The sequence below is a fragment of the Talpa occidentalis genome, unplaced genomic scaffold (genome assembly GCF_014898055.3).
Source record: "Talpa occidentalis isolate TD23 unplaced genomic scaffold, MPIMG_talOcc4v2.1 talOcc4.14, whole genome shotgun sequence".
Taxonomy (NCBI): domain Eukaryota; kingdom Metazoa; phylum Chordata; class Mammalia; order Eulipotyphla; family Talpidae; genus Talpa; species Talpa occidentalis.
Window position 1 is genome coordinate 8,048,082 of NW_023601433.1, and position 23,996 is coordinate 8,072,077.

The 23,996-nt window shown below is 43.0% G+C and overlaps 1 long non-coding RNA gene across 1 annotated transcript; it reads right to left on the reverse strand.

Moving 5' to 3' along the window:
- Window positions 1-10,736: 10,736 nt before the first annotated feature.
- On the reverse strand, window positions 10,737-19,772 carry LOC129145708 (uncharacterized). Its single transcript, XR_008551640.1, has 3 exons — window positions 19,539-19,772; window positions 18,474-18,624; window positions 10,737-10,983 (listed from the first exon to the last, which is right to left on the reverse strand). It is a non-coding gene; the product is annotated as an uncharacterized LOC129145708 (long non-coding RNA).
- Window positions 19,773-23,996: the final 4,224 nt, after the last annotated feature.

The following is a 23,996-nucleotide window of genomic DNA, read 5'->3' on the forward strand; positions in this document are numbered from 1 at the left end:
GACTTTATAATTCAAATATAATTGCTGATGCACTTTCATAAAACTTCAGGAAACTGTAAACACTGATTTTAGTTTATAACAGTGACGGTATTTTGTATTTGAAGAATGTTAGCTTGACTACTAGAAAAAAATGTACATTCATCATTCTCTATAAGCTAGAAATCTGTTGGCAGGTTTAGTCTGGAGATAAAGGTCCACAGAGTGTTTTGTCTATTTATTTTGGAGAGTCCAAATTGCCCAAAGGGGGTTTGTGACATAATAGGTGAAAATAGGAGCCAGGAGTCTATTTCTAATGCCAGAGTTACTGTTGACTCATAAAATAACTATCCTTGTTCTTCCTTTGCTCATTCCCAGTGTTCTGTTGCCTTGAGGAATAACAGTCCCAACCATCACTGGGCTTTTGTAGGAAGAGTTAGTATGAAACCACAGCCTGTGCTCCCTGGGGCTTCACATCATGGTGTCTGCCATTATCTTCATGGTCCCGGAATTGACATCCCAATATTGGCCAATGGAGTTGTCTTGTGTCTCTCTCACTGTTCTGTACTCTTCCTCCTGGCTGTGGCCAGGATGGTCACCCTAAAGCATACATCATACAACCCTCTGCTTGTGGGGTTAAGACCGGGCTCCTGAGCATGACCCATAGAGCTCCTCACTAATCTATACCTGCCCTGAGGGACACTGTGCTTGACCTCAGAGTTGCTAAATTTGTTCTGTTTTTGTTCTCTCCCCTTGTACCATCAAGGCTTCCCTTGTAGACCTTCAGCTGCTTGAGATGTTCTTCTCCATTTTTCATTCCCACACCAGGGTCCATACCCTTTGACATCAATAGAGATGGAGCTTCTTGAGTGGACTCTTTCAACGGCTGTCTCTCTTTGCTCACTGGCTCCCTGTCCATTTTGCTTTTCCCACCCTGTTCTTATTCCTTTACTCTTCTGGGTCCAGTATCTGTTTCCTGGGGAGGGTGATCTTTGTAAATGCCATTAGTTTTTTCCTACCACCTTCTATCATTCAACAAATGTGGGAGAAGGGAGAAAAAGGAGGGCAGGAGGGCCTCAGATGTCTCACAAACATTATATTGAAACTCACAGCTCCAAATAGGACATCCCATTATTCTCACCTCCGTGCCTGCTACACCACATTTCCATCTCTCTTCTGGCTCCTCCATCTCACACACCCATCTGTTCAAGACTTATCCATGCAGTTCTTCCATGGACTCCCTTTCAGCTTCTATGGCCAGAACTTTCTAATATGCCTCCCAGATCCAGCCTGGTGTGTGTCATCCTCTGAGTCCACACTTTGTTATCCTCTCCTCCTGGGCTACACCACAGGGACTTGGGACAACTTTCCAGAAGTCCCTCCATACTGTTCCCACCTCAGGGCCTTGTATATACTCGATGGTCATCATATTCTTCCTCTTTGCTCCCTCTTGGCTACATCCTTCTTGTCTGTTAGTTTAAAGGTTACTTCCTCAGAAATTTGTTTCCTTATTTCGCTACTTGAAACGGTCACCCTCTTCTCATTCTCTATGGCAGCCAGTTTGTAGCAACTACCGTGCACATCACAATTTGGATTCTTTTATGTATTTTCTATTTACCTAGTATCTACCCCTCCAGAAAGTATGTGTCGTGGGTCCTTGAGTTCTTATTTATCACCAGGTGCCAGGACCTGGCTTTCTCTGCAAAGTCAGGTGCTTCCAAGCCAGCCACTCCATCTTTCATGACCGTGAACTCACCAGTGGAGTCTTCACACCTCCCTTTTTTGGATGGATGGCAGCCACTGGGAGACATGCTTACTCAGGGCTCACTCACTTTGGTAGAGAGCAAATAACATGCACAGCTTTCTACTGAGCACTCATTTATAAATCAGAGGACTCCGAGCCTGTTAAAAGCCTCGATCCTAAACATTAACTGTGCCTCCATAAACCAGTTAATTAATATGTAGAGGCAAAAGGTTACAGTCCCCTGAAGTCCACCAGTGAGGAATGATGCAATCTTCTGTATGTCATCATAAATGATAGAGTCATCGTGTAAACTAGTGGTCCCTAACTCCCCCCTCCCTGCAGTGGAGACCCCACTCCTAAAAATTCCATAACTGGACCAGTCAAAGCCATAGTCCTGTTTGAAACATTTCCAGTTCTTTTTAGCTTTTATTCCATCTCCTGGGGAAGCATTATTATAGAAATTATAGGCAGTATTAATGTTGTTTTACAGCCCTCTCTGAAGTGAATGTAGGATGCGAAACGAGGCATTTTTATTTAGCAGGATTTCTTATGTTCGGTCTAGGAAGGCTGTGCGCGCCTTGCACGCGGGGTCTGGCTGCATGTGGGTACTGTGTAAATAGATCCGGGTGTACTTCATTTCCAGCTGTTGGTGCTTAACAAAACTAAGACGCTCTTGAGCACACCAGATGGTCCAATCATGGAAGTTTAAAGAGTGGATCTCCTCTGGGGTTTTAGAACCCATGCAAAGTTTACCTGCCCACTTGTGTGTGCTGAATTTTTATTATTACGACACCCGCTGAATTGATCTGAATTGTTGCTTATTGGGTGGACTTCAGGAGAGAGCAATACACCCTGATGTTCTTAGTCATTAACTGTTATGCTTTATTTGCATCTTTCTTTTGGGGACCTTTGGGGACCTTTGCAGATTGAATTCTCCCATTTAAAGAAAAAAAATGAATGCTGTTTAAGGCATTTCAGATCCCATGACTTTATGATGAATTCATGAGACAACAATTCAGATTGAATATTAGACAAATATTCCAGCTGGGAAATAACACCTCAAGGGAAGAGGGAGAAATCCCACTGCTTGAGTCAGACTGGTCTGAATAAACTTGGGGAGAGGATGGAACCAGGAGACGAAGCCAAAAGGAGCCGGCTCAGCATAACCACAAGGTCTTCCCATCTCTCATTTTGTGTTTGTGAGTCTTCTGGGAATTTTTCAACCCATAAAATATTCCCTTTTTCTGTTCCTGGTAATGGTCTAATGAAATACACACTCATAAATATATAAGGTTCCCAAAGATAAGATCCAAATATCTTATCTTTGTTCAGATCTGAGGTTGTACCTGGAAGTGAAACCTTGACCGCATGACCTCTTGGAGCTCCCCCCCACCCCCCTGCACCCACCCATCTGAAGGTCAGAACTTTTGTCATTTGATTCTTTCAAATATCCGGATGCCTAAGTGCTCAGCGATTAATCCATTTACATTTTATACACTTTCTAATACATGGCAAAGTGATTATTGGACATTATCTGTCGCTTACAATTTTCAGCTGAATCTAAACAAATCTGGTCCAGAACATACAGACCTTTGGGAGACAGGGTTAGAGAGTGTCTTAAACAGCAAACAGAAGTGGATAGAGCTATTTTGGTTGTCAAAGTCAAAATAAAAAGAACAAAAACAAAGACATTTGATGGCAGCCATGACATTGAAGAGATTTGTTTCTGCCAGAATCAAGCACTGTTTTAGTTCTGAGACTGATCTTGTGGTAATTTACCAGCTGACTAAAGTAGCAGTAACCTTCCCCCTCCACCCTGGTGAATCTGGAAACAGCTTAGGTTTGTTCTCTTCTTTCATTTCTTGGAGTTTTATCATCAGTCACATAGTGCTTAGTGTATTATGTCATGAAAAAAAAAATGCAACAGCTGTGTGTTCCCTAAATCTGAGCAGGAATATAAGTTCTACTGGAGAGAAGAAAGGAGGGAGACCCCCAAGGTCCCCTTCCAAGTAGAGGGCTCTGAAATACAGAAGAAGGACTTCTTTGTCCACTCCCTGTCCCCTACCACTTCCTCCTTGTTTCAGACCCAAGCTTGACTGTTCCAAAGAATATTCTTCTATGGCTCTTGTCCTCACTGGGGAAAGCAGAAAGCATCTCTCTGCTTAGCAGCCACACCCAGGATAATCAAGAGACGTGCATCATCCATCTTGGAAATGGTGCCAGGACGCATCTGCTGTCACTTCATGTGTCCTTGTCCTGTTTCTTTCTTATTCTGGACAATATCCTTGCTGCCCATAAGTCTCTGCCTGGGGGTGCACACATATGTTCAATGCATTAAGCATTTCAAGATGTGTGTGTTGTGTGTGTTTGTTAAGGCACTCAGCAAGTAATCCTGTGTGTAGGGGCCTCGCCACAGCCCAGTACATCTTACAGGTTGCTTTTAAGAAGAAAGACTTCCAAATCATGGTCATCAGAAAGGGTTGGTTCAAAGAAGTAGGATTGAAGAATGAAAGGGTGAGACCCTGAGCAAGGACAGATGTGGATATTGCAGGCCAGGGTGAGTCAGTAGCAGCAAAGGCATGGTAGATTGAACCAATCTTATGACATAATTTATTACACTGGATTTACATTCTGTATCCTCGTGTCCCTCACTAGACTCTGCAAATGGAGAACATTACTATTAACTTTTGTTTCTCTATGCCCAGTGTATTTTATGTACTCATGTTGGGTATGTACAAAACAAATCTAGTCAATAAAGATGACAAAGAGCCTCGCTTAGCTTACTTTAACTTAGAATCCCCAAATGTTTTTGAACATAGACCTCTATTTTTTTCCCTTTTGAATAATTATCGTTAAGACTCTTCAAAACTTTTGACATATGGAATCTACTTTGTGGTACTGCCTTGACATGCACATGCCAATTCCTTACCATTAAATCAATAAGTCAGCAAAGTAAATCCTCCTTGGCATGGATGAACCTCAAATTGAAATTTCTCACTTCCCCTTTCTTTGATAATTATACTTATTGAAATGAGATGTTGGACATTCATCTCCTTTCTTGTAATTGTCTTCAGTGTAGCTACCACTTAAATGTAGATGCCCCATCTGTATTTCTAGTCCCTAAATCTCTCCTAAACTGTAACGTTATATTATGACTCTGTGCCTGAAGACTACCACTTGGCCTCTTGTCACACCAAGTTGGGCTTGTCCATTCTAACTCCCACTCTAAGCCACCAACTCCCATCCCACCTCTTCTCATTAGGTGGTGACGCAATCTTCTTTGCCCATCACATCAATCATTTCAATGGAACATGGAAAAGTATAAAGGAACATTTTCTTTCCAGTTAGATATACCTGGAGTTCAACTCTGGCTGTTATTTACTAATCATTTGAGTCTCAAGATCCTCATCTATAAAATAATGACCAGAATAACACTTACCTAGAGCTGATGTTTATTCAATGGCTGCTTCATGAATATAGTATTTTAAATACTTTTAAATCTCTTATAGTTCTGTTTCTTCTCTGTATTCCTCTTCTACTTCTATAGTTTAGGCTCTGATAACTTATCCTCAATATGTTTGTAGGACTTAAATGTCTCTTCTCTCTCCACATTAACAATACACAGTTGTGCTGTGTATGTACATATATGTGTGTATTTGAGTGAATACAAATAGTTTTGATGATCAGATTATTATACTATAGAAATAATATCTTACAAAGATAGATATATATTATTTATATATCTATATAAAATGATACATGCATGACACGTGATCTTTCCATCATCCAGTGAGAAAGTTGTGCTTTATTTCATTGGGCATACAGAAACATGATTTGACTTAAATTAAAATTAAATATATGGAATCATAGAGAGCTTTAGAATAGTTTTGCTAAGTGTATTCCCCATTGTCTCCTGAGAACCAAAAGGGCTGAGAAGGATGGTTAGATCCTGAGTATATCATCCTATCAATACAGACTATGGTTTGACTGACCAACCCAAATCTTCGACGCATGGCCAACACTCGAAGCTGGAGAGAAGCAAGTGGACAATGTCATGGCTGGGAGTCATAAAATGTCACTACTAACTTTATAACTTGGGACTTTAAAAATATTTATAATTTACAAGAATAAACAATGAGGCAATGGTCCGTGGGTTTCTCTGTGGCCAATTTGGACTTGAAAACATTGATGGGTCACTCTCAAATATCTAAAGTTCATATTCAGCCTGGCTTATGACCCAGGCATTCAAACAGATAGATGAAGTTTTTCAATCCTCTGGAGATGAGAAATGTGAATTAGAAATCTCATATGCCTTCACGGTATGCTTGATTCTTCTGATTTGGGCAAAAATTAAGTTTACATTAAATATTTCATATTTCTAAAAAATAATCTGAGGGTGTTCAGACATAAACTGTATAGTGAAACTATTCATTAAGTATGCCTTTTCCCAAGGTTTACCATCATTTTTATAAAGTTTTCTTGATGATCTGTGTTATTTTAATTTGAATCCATCCATTATTTTAGATAGTAAATAGTAGGAAAATTATGATTGAAAAAGTGCTCTCTCTAGAGGATTATTCAGCTGATCCCCAATATTAGAAGGGGTTTGAAATGTATCTCCACCATCTTTTTTTTTTCTTTCTGAATTTAGAAACAAAATCACACTTCTCCCAATTCTTTAATAGTTATTTAAAGTGCTGAGTCCTATTGGGAGGAAATCACACCTCATTTGGTTCAGGTACATTAAGGTTAGGTCTATACAACTGGAGATGAAATGGAGCAAGACGGAAAAATATAGTTAGCCTGCTTTTCTGGAAAACTGTTGTGTTGTCAGGCCAGTTGTGGAGATGCACTTGCAGGTACATGTTGTCTTGGTGATGAAGATGAACAGTGGCAAGTCAAATCAACTGAAAGCTTTTGGTTTGATAGGATTTCACTGAAATTGCTAAATTGTACAATATAACACTTTCCATCATGTAAATCAAAGGAAGGAGATTTAATTGGTTCTTAAGGACAAAAGGGCTAATTAATTCCAAAAAGTATATGAAGATATTCTCATCTAGACTCCTACTTGTCATAAGTTTGAAAATATGTGCCCTAACCCGGGAACTCATTACTTTTTTCATGACATTATGATTTTATTTAAAGCAGAAGTTCACATACCCACAACTGTGCCAATAAACAGGCAGAATAGTTTGTGATGGTGACTGTTTTTGTCCTACCACATGCAACAGTTTCCTGCACATCATAGGAATCCCCAGTTCAGAACCTGGGCAGAAGTCACGGGCAGCTTGGAAATCTTCACTGAGTCGGGGAAAGGGTTTGTCCTCCCTACACAGAGAACACAATACAGAAGACTGGATTCTAGTGCTGGACCCACCACTTTCTAAGCACCACTTTCTAAGTGCCTTATACATGTATTCCCTCTGCAAATTTGCAGGGCTTCCATAGAGGCATATACTGTTCAAGTCGTTGGAGATGTCAAGATGCCTCCGAATCTCACTTTCTCCTACTGCAATCCCACTAGAATGAGATCTCTCCGGTGAACTCACTGAAATTGCTAAATTGTGGCTGTGGACAGCTTCATAGGTTGTGTCTTAACCCCCTGCACCAGCAGGGAGGCCCAAGAAAAGCTATTTTTTAAATCTGTCTAGAGAAGTTGGAGAATAAGCACTTTGCTTTACGAGAAGATCACTTGTGACTAGGGGTGTGGTGACACTTTGTTAATGGCATCATCTATGCAGACTTGTGAGTGCATGCCTGTGTATGGCTATACACACACATGCAAGACTGTTTGTGTATATACCCACCAGTGTCACTGGATCCTATACACAGCCAAGTAAGTTTTAAGTGTCATTATTTGAAAGGGCTGAAAAATAGTAACTCTAATTGTTCCACACGTGATAGCAACTTTATATTCTGAAATTAACAAGCCGCTATTTTAGCAGTTTTCAACAAACTTTTAATTATGTTTAATTATGTTTTCCCCAAACTTTTGATATTATCTTATTCCATGTCTGTGGGTACTTCTGACATTCTTGGTTTTTTTTTAATCCTCATTGCTGCTGTTTGTTTACATATTTGTTTTTCTCCCATATATGGTGGGGTAATATCTCTTGTTAAGACCAATTAATGCAACATTGATGAACATTCATTATATATAAATTAAATTATTTTTTCTCAGGCCTCCTTGGTGGCTCATGGGTTAAAGATAGAGTTATCAAGCTATCATCAGCCACTGCAGCACAAGTTCGATCCCCGGCCAGCCAGGGAGCAACCCATATGGTGCAGCAGACCCTCCTGACTCGCCCACTGCTCCCCTCAGCAGTGTGTTTCAGTAGATCTGCCTGTTCTGCACCCCACTCTCTCTGGTTAATCCTCTCATCCCCCTCACCTCTGATCTACACCCCAGTTCTTGTATGCATAAATAAATGAATTAAAAAAAAAAACTTTTTTTCTCCTGTACCTAATAGATTAACGATGCACTACTTATTATTTTTAAACTCCCAAGTTTGCCTTTCGTCTGATTTTTTTTTTCTCTCTAAGCTATAGTCAGTTGAACTCTGCAGAGGTTTTCCATTGTTGTTGCTTCTTTTTCCCATTTTCCACTCCCACCGGGTGCCGACAGAGTGGCCCACTGGTCACCCAATGGAACCGGTGACCCACTGGGCATCCAAAGACATGCGCAACAACAGGGACAAAGCCATAAGCACAGAGAGGCCTGAACTTCTCACATCACTGCTGGGTGTCAACCCTTCTCTCAGAATCTTCATTTGGCCCTTTTTTCCCCCCAAGTCATTGACAACAAGTCCAAACACAAAATCTCCTGAAAGCAGTCCCCTGAGCAGCCCTGCTAGAAGGTCCTTTCAGGCTGAAGAAGGCCTCTCCCCATGGCTACCCACTGCCTGACTTCTGAGGGACAGCCGTGCTTTGATATCAAGTCATATTGGATGCTTTTCTTTGATAGATACAGGATGCAGTGTGTTTCCCCACCGAGCATGCTATAATATCTAGAGAGAAATTTCACAAGTTCGTTAGACAAGACCTGCCCCATAAATCTTGCAGTCAGCCTTGGAACAAGGTGGCTTTTCAAGGTGCTCTTTAGCTAAAGCCCACTGCAAACATGCCCTGTATTTCCGTTCACACCTGATTTCTTTTCAGAGTCCATGAACTCAGCCACTGGTGAAGCCATACTTGAAAAATAATTTAATGTCACCATTCAGTCAGTTGTCAGTTACAAGGCCTGAAATCCTTCTGGGGGCACCTCAGGAGGCCTTGCCTTCATCCATTATTAAGAGACATGATGGGTAGCCCAAAGCTGAGTCTTGGGGAAGAGACCACTTGGGGCTCAGTCCTGACTTTGCTGTTGGAGACGGGAGATACTTCATTCCTGCAGCTCACTTATCTCATACATATGGCAATAAATTCCCTACTTAGGGTAAATTTAAATGATTGTGATGACTAAATAAAAAGCATATGGAAAGACCCCAGCTTGTAATGGGTCCTCCAAGAATATAATACCTAAATCTATTGAAAAACTTAAAATCTAACCTAAAACCTAAGTGTAACCTAAAACTTTCAAAGGATTTATCTTTTCAAATAAGACAACTCCTTAAATATTTCAATTGTTTTGTTCTCTCAGCATGAGACTTTGGGAAATTTCTGTAAAAAATAGAGCCTCTTCTGTCCTCTGTTACCGAAAAGTTTGAAGTGAAAGAGAACTTTGCACTGAGCAAAGTAGGGCCTAGTTCCCAGGTTCACTTGATTTCTACCAATTAGGCCTGAAAAAAGGCACAATGGGCATAAAGATGACTGTCTTTTAAAATGTTTAATGGGGCTTTCAGCCTTGTCACCACTGGGACCTGAGTTCAATCCCTGACTAGGGAGCTGACCCATATGGCTCAGCAGACCTCTCCTGTCCCATCCACTGCACCCCTCAGCAGTGAATTTCAGTAGATCCACCTGTTCTGCTCCCCATTCTGTCTCTGGTGAATCCTCTCACACCCGTGTACCTCTGGCTTATACCCCAGCTCTTCCATGCAAAAAACAAAAATTAAAAAAAAGTTTAACCATTCTCTCTTTGAAAAACTGACCATTGTGTCCAGATTTTATTTTAGTTTCTTTTACACAGTGTTTTCTTCTTTTCAGCAATCTTTCTGTATATTCTAAAAATAAGTTTACCCTAAACCTAAACAGAACTAGCCTCTGATTTTTTTCCCTTATACCCCAGTTTTCTCACCACTTGAATCTCTATCATTCCAGAATGTTATAGAGAAGGCGTTTTGTTTATTTGAACTAAGCCAATGACCTTTTCAAGCATTCTCATCGTGAGCGGCACATTACATAGTGCACCTTCTGTGCATAATGAACAAATTGGATCAAATTCCAGGACCTTATGGGATAAAACTACATTTCTCTTCAGGTCGTCAACTTTTTAAGATGTTTTGCAGCACAGAAGACATCGGTAGGATGTTATGGAGACACAGCGTGGAAGGGTAGCATTTTGTCACAATGGTGATGTGTGAACTTCAGAAGATTTGGATCCCAAGTCGGGATACACTGCCAAGAATGTGGATTCCTTTTTAAAGTATCCAGATGTCTTGTGTCTGTAGAACTGGGCTTTTAGAAAATGTTTATTTGTTGGTTTATATCAGGACAAGAAAGAGTACATTGCCTTCTTGAATCAAATTCAAGTGGCTTCCAGAGTCTGAGAAAAATACCATACCTTCAGACACTTACTTTTATCTGCTTTGTGGTGGACTTTGATCTGCTGGATCAAAGCTAGACTTATTTTACAAGATAAATAAAAACAAAAACAGAAATAAACCCTCTTTTTCCAAAATCAAGATGTTTGATGTCACTTCATAAAAATTGGGGAATAAGATGGGAGGCTAAGGAATTATTAGAAGTTGATTTCTTATAACCTAGAGCTTCCCATAAGGGAAATAAAAGAGTGTCTTTATGACTTTTCTCCTTTGCACTCCTGAAAGTGTTGGGAGCTCAGTTACGTCCATCATCAGTGCATGGCTGCCCGGTGTGGGCTGTGGATTCCAGCCAGGACCATGTTGGCATCCATGTTGATGTGTTGCAAGTTCACCCTGAGATTCATTTTCACTATCATATCTTTAAGACATGCAGTACCCAGGATTTGGATCTATCAGAAAATCACAAATCAGTTTTCTCACTCACATTAGTTCTTGAGTAATTGGACCAGCTCTAGGTCATCAACACAGGTCTTGGTGGTTCCATCTTGTCCACTGTGCCTAGAAAAACCCAGAACCCATGATGATTGCTCTTAATATATTTCTTAATGAATGAATGAACCACTTACCTCAATATTACTGATTGCCTCCATTTTGAGTATAAAAATCAGATCCTTTTTTCCCTACACACAGATTCTGTGTATTTGTTTGTTTGCTCAGATGCCAGATTTCCCAGGCTTTCCCATAATATCAAGTGAATCGTTCGTGGAAATGGTTTGACTACAAGGAGGAGCAGTCTTGTACTTTAAACTGGAAGAAGATGTAGGCCTCTCTCTCCTGGGATCCCCTGGTGACACCATGAATCAGTATTCGGCTTCCTTCATCGCGGAATCTGCTCATGAGTTCTCAGCAAGCATATCTCAGACATTCTAAGCATTTAGGGTTTTAGTCATTCTAGACACAGGTCCTCTAAGTTCCGCTCTTCATTTTTTTGTGAAAGAGTCATCACAGCTAAGAAATTACACAAACCGGGATGAACCCGTGATAATCTTCCAAACAAGAAGACAATCCTGGGCTCTGGGGGGCCTTAAAGATGCAGTGTTTTCATCAGGGACTAACTCAGATGACAGCACACCCACTCGAGACAGCCACTTAAGAACTGGAGACACAAGAACAGCACCCTTTAATGCTACCCTGTACTTAAACCACATGCGACAGTACATTATTTTGTTGGTTCATTTTGTGACCAGTGATGTACTTGAAAACATGCTATCTTCCAGGGAGAACTCCATTTGTGCTTAGGTAATTGGAAAAGACGCCTAACAAAGAGCTAGGAGGGACCGAAAGCGCCACATGGCCAATCTCCCTTTTTTGTGCACTCGTTATAGGGAGAGAGAAAGCTCAGGTAAGTACCTTGGACAGATGAGCATCATTTAAGCACTGGACACATTGCAGGGAGGGTGGATGAGAGAGAGAGATGTGCAGGAGCTGCATGGAACCTCGATGTCACCAACATCCTCTCAACCACGCTGTGGAGTTAAGTGCTGTGTTAGGCTCTTTATATTATGAACTTGAACAGCCACTTCCCCAGGAAGATTAAATGAGATAATGCATGTAAAAGTGCTATCTAGCTCAGTTGCTGCTTGCTGGTGTGCAATATCCTCAGAGCCCATGAATCTATAAGCTCCACGGCCATGGCAGCCGCAGCCCATCTTCCTGCCCTGCTGTGTGGTACGTGTGGACGCCATCAACAGAGGTTGGTGTGTGTGGTGGCTGGGAAGGAGCAGTGAAGAGTTACTTAGTGAAAAATTTGCTAGTTTTGGGGGGATTTCACCTCTGTCTTGCTGGCTTACTAATGAAAAAATAAAACTTTTACTGGCTTCCTGGCGTTTCAGAACCTAGAAGTCAAGATTCCGGAAGACAGGCTGAATCTGGTAGCTGGAAAGAAAGAAAAGCCTGTCCATCCCCGGGGTGAGGGGGTGGCTGTTGTAATTGCAAAAGAAAATAGGAGGGTCCTGGCACAGGAGTGCCTACCGGGGCTTGATGCTGGAGGTTTCCCTTCAACTCTAACTCTGCATCCAAGAACAGGAGCAGGAGTGGTGGCTGAAGATTTCAGCAGCTTCAGGAACAGTAGGAGCTGACGGGTCTGTCACAGGAGGGGCCAGGATGGGCCCAGTGCCCTTCACCACCACACCAGCCTCCGGTGACCTGGACAGCAGTGCCAGCTTTGGGTTCGACTGCCAGGAGGCTGGGCGAGGCTGTGTCAGGACTTGAGAAGGGATCCTGAGTCTCGAAGGCCCAGGAAGTCCACTGATCCTTTCATCCCAGTGCAGAACTGAGATGGGGGTGCGGGCAGACAGGTGAGACTATAGCCTCCTAGGGCAGGTAACAGAGATGAAGCCCTGGTCTTGGGAACGTGGGCTACTGAGTTTGGGTAGTGATGACAGATTATCCACGGGGTGGGTATTTGTCCCGGGTATAATGGTACGCCCTTGTCTTTGTTGGAATATAAATAATCCCAAACCTCTCCAAATCAAATGTCCATGTCCATCCCACCCCGACCTTTGCCCCTGACCCTTCAGCAAGTGAAACTTCTTCAAAGTTTTCCAAGTGCTTCAGAACCATTGACTTTATTCGCAAATGAAAATTTACAAGAAGCTGCTATTCAAATCATTTTTCCTATTATTACTCTGATCTCGAATATCCCAGACAACCCCTGGCTTTATGTCCAAGGCCAATTATTAAGAGGGTTTTGGCAGGTGGAACTGGTACCTTCTGCTGGGGGTGAGAAGGTGACCACTTGCAACCTAAGCCTCATGGCTGTTCTGCAGTAGGAATGAAGACAGAGCAGGTGAAGACCCTCCTGGAGTACATGCTTTTTTTTTTTTTTTCCTTTGGTCATAGAAGGAATTTCGGGGAAGACTTCTTCACAGCCTCCCAAATTTGGGTGGCTGCCTCTTTCTGAAATTAGTAAATTTACCAACTCTCACTGAGGGCTGCAAATGGCTACTGAATTTGCTTAAAGTTCACGGATATTCCTTCTCTGGAGGGCAACATTTTCTGCAGGGCCAGCATTGGGATTATACTAGCGAGTTGGAGACAAAGTTCTTGGGCGGGTCGAATGATGAGCATTCCAAGTAGCGACCAGATTGTTAGAAAGGGGTCGAGGCCCTAGGCCATATCAGAAGGTAACCGGGTAGGGAAGGTGTGAAGGGAGCCCACTGAAGACCTCTTTTGTCTCTTCATCTTCCTTGATTCCCTCTGCCCAGACCTCTCTGCACTTCAAAAAGTTACAAGGGAGACCAGACAGAACAGTTCTGTCAGTGCCTCAGAGGATGATCTAAAAGGGAACTGATGCTTAACAATTCAGACTTGTAGGGAGGTCCCAGAGCAGTGAGCAGAGCAAACAGAAGCAGGAGGGCAAAACAGAGATGCAGGAGGGCAAAGCAGAGCTGCAGGAAGTCTAGCAAGGCAGAGGAAGAGGTGTGGGGCGGAACCAGCAGCCTGTGAGGGCAGCGGAGACCTGGGTACTGGCCACGCAGGCACAGGAGGGTGGGACAGCCTGCCAGACTTTAGGAGAACGTGTTTGGGGTGCCTGGATCAGGGGTGCGATAGAGGAAAGCAAGACAATGGGTTGTGTTTGGACTCGGGGAGGAGGAAGTAGATCAAACTAGATTAAGAGTCAAAAGCTTGTCCTGGGGGACAAGCCTGAAGCCTGGGCTCTAGAAATGGGGAACAGAATTTGTCCAGCAGCCAAAGAGACCTCATTCTTGGCCCATGAATGGGCCTCGTGCAGGATGATTTCCAAAGTCATTTCAGGGCTGGGCCGTAGGTTGGGGTTAAGTGTTTCCAGCTTCTAAGGTTAGAGAGATACAGAGGAAGCCAAAGGGATGCTCACCATAAGAATTTTTTTTCTGATCCAATTCTGGTTTCTTCCCCCAACTTCAGCATTTTTTTTTTTTTTTAATGTGGGCTTCTTCTAAGAGCATGTTCAGAGGAACAAAATTAAATAAACGATTCCAAGTCAAACAAAATTAAGGGCTATGGTGTAAGTTCCAAATGACTCTGTAGGAAGACCAAGACCATTTACTGCTAAAAACTGTCATATGTATCTGACGTTCTTTTTCTCAGTAGGACACTTTAAGGAAGTGCATATTGGCACATGCTACAAAGCCCTGGCCATGTGGAGATTTAGTGCTGATAAAACCTGATACTTTAAAAATCACTGCACTTAGCCCCATTCTAACCTATGCTAAAACATGTACTTATTTAATTTTTATGTCTTTGGAAACTTGTATTCTTATTTTCTCACTTTAAAATAGAAAATCATTAATATTTGAAATCCGTATTGCTCTCGTGATATTTACACAAGCACACACACAGACACCCCACAATAAGACAACCCCCCCATACTGGAGTTTAGGATGTGCTGGGTTAACCATGGAATTGCTGAGTTAGCAACTAGATAACCAGTGACAACCTCCCCTTTGGTGTCATCAAGTCCTAGGCATTCTTAAAGTGATAATGGAACTAAATTTGGAGAGAACAGGCCCTAAAGTTTCAATTTGTTTGTTTCACAATCACAGCCTCCAACTGAAGGGAAAATTACGCTGCCGTTTGATAAATAAAGCACTATACATTCAAACACAAAATGCAAAATGAAAACTTTTACAACTTCAAATAATCAAGGATCTTAGATTAATTCCACCCGCGGTTGGGAGTTTTTTTTTGTTGTCGTGAATTTGCTGGAGAATTTAGTATGAAAGCGCTCTAAGTAGTGTCTGATTATATCAGTGTCTCCGTTTCCTCTTAGCACACACATCTGTTGTTTGTGGGGGGTTTCGGAGGGGGAAAGAGGGTGGTTGTGGTTATTATGGAAATACGGCAAAACCAAACATTTTAAAGCAGTTGAGAAGAAACCCACAAACAGTTGGCTCCCAAATGTTGTCGCTCTCCACACCCCTGCACAGGGCTCGCCAGGATCAGCAGCTCCAGGCCGCCCCTGGGTTGATCTGTTTCAAACACTAGAATTTTCGTCTTCCTTAACTGACTGGAGATTGTTTTCTCCCGACGTTCCCTGTCTCTCCTTTTTAATTGTTGTTACTCTGTTTTGCCTGAAAGCTGCAGTATTTCACTGTTCATTATTCCGGGTTCAGTCAAATCCTGTCCAAAATTAACTCCTGGCACGCTGGCGTGTTTCTGTGGCAGCGTCTCCGCACGAGAGACACAAAATGCACCAACAGCAGCTCTTGTTCAAAGTTTGCACGCGTGGCTCCTTTAATGGACTCAAGGCTGATTTAGGATTTACATTTTCGTACTGGAAATGTTTCCAATTATTGACAAATTGTTCCCAAATCTGCAAGTTCTGTGATATTTGAATCCCCCACCCCACCCCTCACCTATAGACCTAGGTCTGCAGCACTTGTTTTCACTTTCACTCTCCCTTTCTATTTCATTTTAAACTTTTTAAAGGAGTCTTCTGAAACTGCAAACTAAAGCTGCAAGACAGAAAAAAAAAAAGTCAGGAGTCAAGGAGGCTGGGGAAGTAGTTTCTCCTATCAGCACTGGAATTCCAGAGTATTCAGCGTGAATTAAGTGCGGCCTTCAGAAAAACCCTACAACTGGGGAAGTCACTGCTATAAATTAATGACTATTTGCCATGCACGTTGCAGTGGCTGTTTGTTCCACGTTTTATTGTGATGTTTTATTCTTATTCAGTGCAACAGTAATTGGGTCTTAAACATGATAAAGTATCTGAAAGTTGCAACGGCAACTGAGCTGCCTACAGCAGGTTTTTAACTCTAGTTAAAGAAGGTTAATCAAAGCTAATGAATCTGTTTTATCCCATGCCACGAGTTTATCAAAAATATGTGCCAAGAGGTGACAGGACAAAAATCTGGATTGTTCATCTGTGAAACAAATACATTTTTGCATATAAATTTTGCAAATATCTTTGATCGCCCTTGATACCTACATGGCCTGGACCTGTAAATACAAGAGTTTTCTTCTCTTTCTGCCTCTCACTGTGCAGTCCTAAAAATACACACACACACACACACACACACTCACACTCACAAACATGCACCTTACGAAAATACAGAGGAGCGATGCTGTCCCACAGACAGCCTTCAGTGTGAGAATATCAAGAGACTGTTGCATTCAGAAGTTCAGAATAGCTCTGCTCTTTATGAAAGAATATGAGGAGCCCCTAATAAGGCTCATTCATTAGAACAAGAGTTTGTTACTAAAACACACCACGCAGGACCACAGGCATCCATGCCAGACAGCACGGCAATTAAAGTCACCTTCCTTCCTAACACAGCCTGCCACCGACACTCACCCACGGTTTCTGTTTTGTTTTCTGATTAGAAATGGCATCGAAGAACGCAAGTCCGTAATTTGTTAGGCAGCAGAGGACCAAGAAGTCTCTGGCCATGACACCTTTCTCTTCACTTTAAATAAGAATGTGGAAAAGGAAAAAAAAAAAAAATTAGATCGGGGCGTGTGTCCTGTCTCATAGCCCAGCGCCAAGCCAAGCTGCTTGCTTTGGGAATATACTTTGCTGTCTTGCAAACACTGCTTGTTGCATTTGAAAAAACTCACAGTGAGAGATCATCCTCCAAATATCTAAATTCACAGTGGTGGAGAGGTTTTCATCTTAATCCCGGCATTTACAGTAAACACACACCCTCCCCTCTGCAGCGACACCTCTGCCCCCCTTTGGTGGAATGAGATTCATATCAAGCCAGGACTGGGCTGGCCTGCAGAGCCCTCTGCCCCTACCAGCCCGCGAGAAAGAGGAGGGAGGACCTGGTTGGATTCCCTCCTGCTCTCTTTTTCAACCTAAATAATATTTGCACGTTCAGGGAAAGAGTGTGAATAAAGGATTGGGAGACAAGCTGGCAGAACCCAGATCCGAGGGGGAGACAGCTAGTAGCCCCAGGACCGAGTCTCGCTTTGGTCCAGAGAGCCAGCACCCCAGTTCTCGAAAGCATATTTTCGGTTTCACAAGCCACAGGCCCCTGGATGAAAACTAGTTGCGAAATTCAGGGCCTGTTAGGCCTCAGCTAATTAGAAAAAATGGGCTTTTTTTCTGTTCCTTTCTTTCTTTAGCACCTTTTCTTTCAAGCATTTAGTCTCAGGAGGGGAACCCGGGCTCTTGGCTGGGCTGTTTTGAAAACACGCCTTTGAATGCCTCTCCCTAATTCATGCCTTTTGTTTTCCAGCTTTTGTGTTTGCCAGGTTGACCATATAACGTTATACATCTGGTGTATAGCTTGTTGGGGGCTTTTTTCTCCCAGGGATCCTATGCATTCCCTATAGGACCCTCCTGAGCTTCAATTTGAGTGATCGTGTAACATAAAGGGGGTAAAGGAGACTGGGGAGGCTGGGGGAGGGGGGGCGATCAGGGGAGGGGGCTGGGGGGAGACAGAGAGAGAAATGAGTGAAACATAAAAAAAAAAGTTGAAAAGAATTCTTTTGCTGTCTTCTTTTCTTCTCAGTGTTACGACTGGACCCTGAGTCAGCCGGCGACCAGGACTCGGTGGGAAAATGACGGGGCCACAGAATAGATAACTCATTGGAATTCTGGCAACATATTCGTAAATAAAACAAAAGTGGAGAGGCGGGCTGGGGGAGGGCGTGTGTGTTCCTGGGGAAGCAAGAGCCCGGCAGGGCTGGGGGACATGTCCTGGGCCCACTCCCTGACTCGCCTATTCCAGGGGAAAGCGAAAATGGTCAAAGGAAAGGAATTCGGACTGTTTTGCCCAGGCTTGTTTAGCAGAGCTCAGGCAGCTGGAGATGTTTATTGCTGCAGCTCTGAGGATGCTCTTGCAAACATACTGGCCAGGCCAGAGAGAGCTGCAAGGACCCGCTCCGAGTCTGCAGAACCGCAGGCAAGTTCTGTGCTGCTCACAGGATTTTCTGGTCCACTAGGAAAATACCTGGGTGCAGCTATTGCCCCCCACCTGCCCCACGGCTCCTCCAGCAGAGGTGGCCCTCAGATTTACTTTGGGTTTTTCTTTCCCAAGCCTGACGTCCCCCCCACATACCTTGGATAAAACTTCTTGGTTGCTTTTTCTGGGAATTACGGTATTGGGTGCACGTTGGCTGCTTTGAAAGGCCCCCAGAGATCCAGCTGACTTCTCTATCCGTCCACAATGACGGGATTCATCTAGACGAGCTCTCCTCTCAATTTGCCATCTGCAAAATGGACATAAAATAAATAGCTCCAAAGTCATCATGTTTAGTTTTCACATAACTTGAGTTCTTTTCCTAAGGGGCATATTGAGGTCGTATCATCCCTCTGGGTCTCTATCATCTACGGGAGTTTAGTTCATAGATGACATATCACATAGGATAGAAACTCATTATAAAGAAGTACATAGTGTCTTGATTTGGGTGAAATAAAACCTACAAAAAACAGGGAGAGGCTAAGTTTGGAGCTGGTGTGGTAAGCTAATGCCAGCAGCCTTTTCTTTCCCTTCCTGCTAAACAATTTCAAAAGCAATACTAGGCATGAAAGCAAAACAAACTCAATTCAGCGCAAGGCTTATAAGTTATTTGTGTTTCCCTGAATTCAGTAAGGGGGTGGGTGGGTAGGGAATTTGTTTTAAATATAGAAATGTGGAAAATACAACCAAGCAGGCAGAGTCTCTGGGAAGGCTTTGCAGCTACAATGCAGAGTTCATTAGAGATGTGATGTGACTTGTGGATCCAGTTTTCAAAAATAGCCTATGACTCCACTGTGAGAAATCGTACTGAAAAATACCATTTTTTGCTCCTGTGTTTGTTTCTGGGGTTACCAGCTCACTAACCTCGGGTTAAGAGTTTCTTTAGGTAGAAATCGGTCTCCCTGCCTGTTCTTCTTCAATCCAGTCACCTGAGCAACAATAAAGACCCAGGAGTTGCCACAATTCAATTAGCAAATGTTTGGAAGAAAATGATAAAATCTTTTGGTAAAGATTTTTGACTTAAGCCACTTTGCTGTTCCCATCAGACACATAATTACACAATAGGTTCATTTTCAAGAATCTGTTTGTTCCTCAGCCTTCATCAGACCAGTAGAAAATGCCCGGCTAGTCAACACGGAGCTCATTCCCTGGAAAAGTTCTTACCTTTGGGAAAGATTTTACTGAGCAGAAAACGACTGGCTATGTACTCCGAGTTGCTGGCAGGAGTGTTGCCGGGCTTGTTTTATTTTTGTTTTCTGTTGAAATTGTTCTCAGAATCTGAGAAGTAAGAGCATCCTCGACTGAAACAAAAAAACCCACAAAACAGGAACTTTAAGGTTCTTACATGAATTCCTCAACTTGTACGTGTAAAACTGTCCCGGCAGGCGTGTCACGGAGTGTGAGCACAGAGGGTCTGTGTTTTACTGAAAACACTCTCTCCAAAACATCCAAAGGATACACAGAGAGTACGCGGCCCTTGTTTAGATTACAATGTCTGTGTTTATTATATTTTCAAGTACGCTTCACAATCTGATACTATTTCCTAAAAGATTTCTGAGTCACATCGAGACTCCCGGCTTACCCACTGCTCTCCTGATCCCACGAGTCTACATTCAAAGAAAAATGTTCTTTCTGTTTCTGTGAAAACTGCCGTTATTTCTAAATAGCAGAGGTTTAAAATTAGAGGTGAATGGGGTGGCAGGTAGCAGCAGCAGCAGAGTAAAAAAGACAAATAGTAGTCACCCACTTCAGAAAATCACCCTCTGTCCATTGACCAACACCTTTAAATGCTCCCCATTAACAACTCGCAGAGAAACAGGAACTGCCAATAACAAGCCTGGTTTCCAATGTCCCCAAGGTAATAATAATCCACTAATTTCACTTTATCCCAGCTGGGCCTCTATAGCGTTTCTATTTGGTTCTAGAAGCAGGGAAGCCTTATCTCTCTCTCCTTGGGAGAAAAAAATAGGGGAGGGTGGGTGGGCAGAAAAGTTAAGGAAGGTGGAGGGAAAACATGGACATTTTAATGGGGAGGTTTCTTTTTGCAATGAAGCTGTTACGTTTGGCATGAAGACTGCAAACTTGGTCTTTTTGACATCGCTTGAGCCTTTCAGTGAGGAAGACAAGCCCGGAGGATTAGGTTGTCAACTTCAGCCTGTCATCTTTGGGGGAGAAAAAGTTTCTTTTTTTTCCCCTGGTTGCATCTCCCCCGCCCCCCCAGCTCTGGTGACTTCAGCAGAGGCAGTTAATAGAAGACCAGCTCAGCCCCACCAGCTCACGAACGGCCTGCTTTTCAAGACAAGTGAGCCAACCAAGCTGTAAGACTAATCACCCCGAGCGAGTATGAATTTATCTAAAGAGGATTTCATGTGGAACCCCCGAGCAGGCCGCCAAACGGATGACTGCATGCTTTAAGAAAGTGAGTGGGCCTTCTCCCAATCAGCTGTCAGGCCGTAGAAAAGGTCTGCAACGTGCTGACTTAAGCAGGCAACTCGTAACCATCGAGAGATACCAGAAGGCCCAAGATTTTTGCTTTGTTGGAGCTGATGGGAAATATTGACAGGTATCAAGTAACCTCCTGGAGCAAAAGGGAAGACAGGACTCTTTCAGCACTACCTCTATTTACCAAACTATCTTTCTTGTGCTTTGAAAATAAAGTGGGGGCAGGGGAGATGCCAGGCCCTGCACATCATGTGGGACACTTCCAGATTGCCCGGGATCACCACAGAGTGAAAACAGAAATCAGACTAAATCAGAAATCAGACTCTTTTTAGAACAACAGACTTTAGAGGGATTGGCATAAGCTCTCTCCCTGTCCGGAGGACTGGTAGACCCGGCCCAGAACCCCCAAAACTCTTCCTGAAGTCTGTTTACTTAGAGAACCCACCACGGGTGGGCGATGTTGCTGTTTTAGGGTCTCCAAAAACCTGGCTCTCAGGTTTAAAAGCCCTGTGCCCTGAGCCGGACCTCTGCATGGAGGCTCTGTTTTTGTGATAAATAATGTCTGTGATCTCCTGGTTCTTCGTTTGGTGTTCTAGCCATATGGGGGAAAAAATCCTAATGTCCTGTGTTGGCAGAACTTGATTGGAAACTCTAAGCTGTTTCCACAGAATAAAGGTTGGGTTGGAGGGTTTAATTTGAAAGGAAAGAAAAAAAAGCACCCTATTTTATCAGAACATTCTAAACATTCTCCATCAGTAATGTTGTGCCTGAGGTGATATCCTTGAAGGTGCTGGAGGTGGCAGTGTTAATGAAATACCCGTTGGCATTAAACAGCATTTCTGGAATCCTGATGGTGCTACTAGAAAGGAAAGCGGAATTTGTAACAGCACAATAAACAAGGGCAACTGTAGAAAAGAACCTGCTTCTTCTGTGAGGAAGATCGCTTCCAGTTAAACAAAGAAATTTAGGGTCGTCTGCTTTTCATGAAAATCGCATACATATGGCCTTTGAAATTTGTCACTGAAGATGGTTTTGCTCTAAGGTAGAATTCACCACTTTATCGCTTTTCAGCTGCATTTCTCTGGCTTTTTTTTCTTCTTCTCTCTTTTGGCCTGCAGCCCAATATGAATGTATGATCACTAACACAATAGTTAAACATCTGAGTCTTTTTGAAGTGCCTTCAATGTTACAATGATGTGATGGTTGATTGCCTAGCAGTCGGTTTCGAAAAGAACTCCGTTCTGCCCCCTAGTGGTGGAGATTAAAGTTTAATGACTACTTCAGAATACATAGAGCCTTCCGGCTCCCTCTCTTCTTTGTATATTTTAAGGATATAGTGCAGTGCAGGAAGGACTAATGAGTGTCTTCATAAACAGTAAAGCGTACTTTAAACAGAAAAACTTCACTATCGAATAGACTGTTTTATAGATCATAGGACCATGCCGTGTGCATTTCACTAGACAAATGCACCGTTGCTATCAGCAGACATTGCTCCCAGTACAGCTCCCAGTACAGCTCCCTGCAGAGTTCAGCTGACGATAGACTAGAGAGAAAAAAAGAAATCAGATGAAAGGCAAATTTGGGATTTTAAAAATAGTAAGTAATGCATCGCTAATCTATTAGATGCGGGAGAAAAATATTTTTAAAAAATCATTTATTCATGCATACAAGAACTGGGGTATAGGTCAGAGGTGCAGAGGATGCGAGGATTCACCAGAGAAACTGGGGAGCAGAACAGGCAGATCTACTGCAATACGCTGCTGAGGGCAGCAGCTGGCGAGACAGGAGAGGTCTGCCGTTCCATGTGGGTTGCTCCCTGGCCGGCTGGGAATCAAACTTGTGCTGCAGAGGCTGCGGATTGCTTCATAGAGCAGTGCTTAACCCCTTGTGCCACCAAGGAGGCCCTATTCTGGAACTTCTTAATGGAAGCTTTTCACCACAGCCAGAATCATGGCCATTTAAAGGAAGTATTGTTTATTGTCAGATCTTATGGAACTGTACATTTCTCCTCTGATGACTATTTTCGTCCAAGAGGCAGTAACAACAATTCTCACTAATTATAGCACTGGTTTCTCCACGGGTCGCATTTCCTTTATGTTCAAGTTCGTACAGAGAGCCACATACTCCCAAGGTAAAGAGAGGGTCTGTGGTAGCCACATGAGTTTTGATAAGGGAGACATCGGTCCCCTATGGCTTTTTATTTTTATTTTTTTTCATGATAGCAAAGTAGAAGGGTTTTGTTATGTTTGTGTATTTGTTTTTCATCTTGAATGCAGAGTTCCTATGGAGCAGGCAAGCAAGCACATGAAGGGGCGTGAAATTGAGCACCCAGGACTCCTCCATCCAATGAGTGTGAGCTTGGAGAACAGGTCCGTGGAGAGTTGCAGGGACCCCGGATGGTGTGTAACTTGCCGCTCTGCCTCTGTGCCACTATTGTGCTGCTGATGGTGGAACGCAGCGAAGGCGCTAGCTGATTGAACAAGGAGCCATGTAAATTCCAGCTGTCAACATGTGATAGCTCCTGCAGACAAAGAGAGGGGTTTCCTCCTTACCCATATTTAATTTCTAGTCACAGCCCTTTCTGCCACCCGGCTGTGTCTGCTAACCTTTGGAGTCCCTACTCTTTTCGGGCTGGTTCTGCAGGTTTAGTACCTGGCTGTAAAGGTGTTTGGACTGGCACTCAAAGGACAGGAAGCCCCTTTATTCCGGAGGAATGTTAGGTCTACAGTGACAGCAAATAATCAATAGTACTTTTTAAAAGGGTGTGTTTTCCACGGTTTTATTTATATGGTGAAAAAGGCAAACACTTTACTCTAAAAGATCAGCCCCAAACAAAAATTAATATACTGGGTGGCTTCTATTATTGCAAAGCATGTCAACTGGGGTGTAACCATATTCATTTAATTCCTTCCTCTCAGAACTGCTCTAGGAAACCACATGACGACACAGGGCTGGAGAGACACTCGCTTCTTATCTGGTTGTCTTGCTGTCTAGCTCCCCACCCTCTATATGTGGTTTGAGAGAGGCTGTTGACATTTCTGAGATTTTGAGTGGGGTTCTGGGAAGCTCTCTACAAACTGGGAGGGCCATAGGAAAAGGAGGAAGATAGGAGGCGAGGCCTTCCAGGGTAAGCCCAACTCCAAAGCAGTTGCCTCTCTTGGGAGATTAATTAGAGAAAGA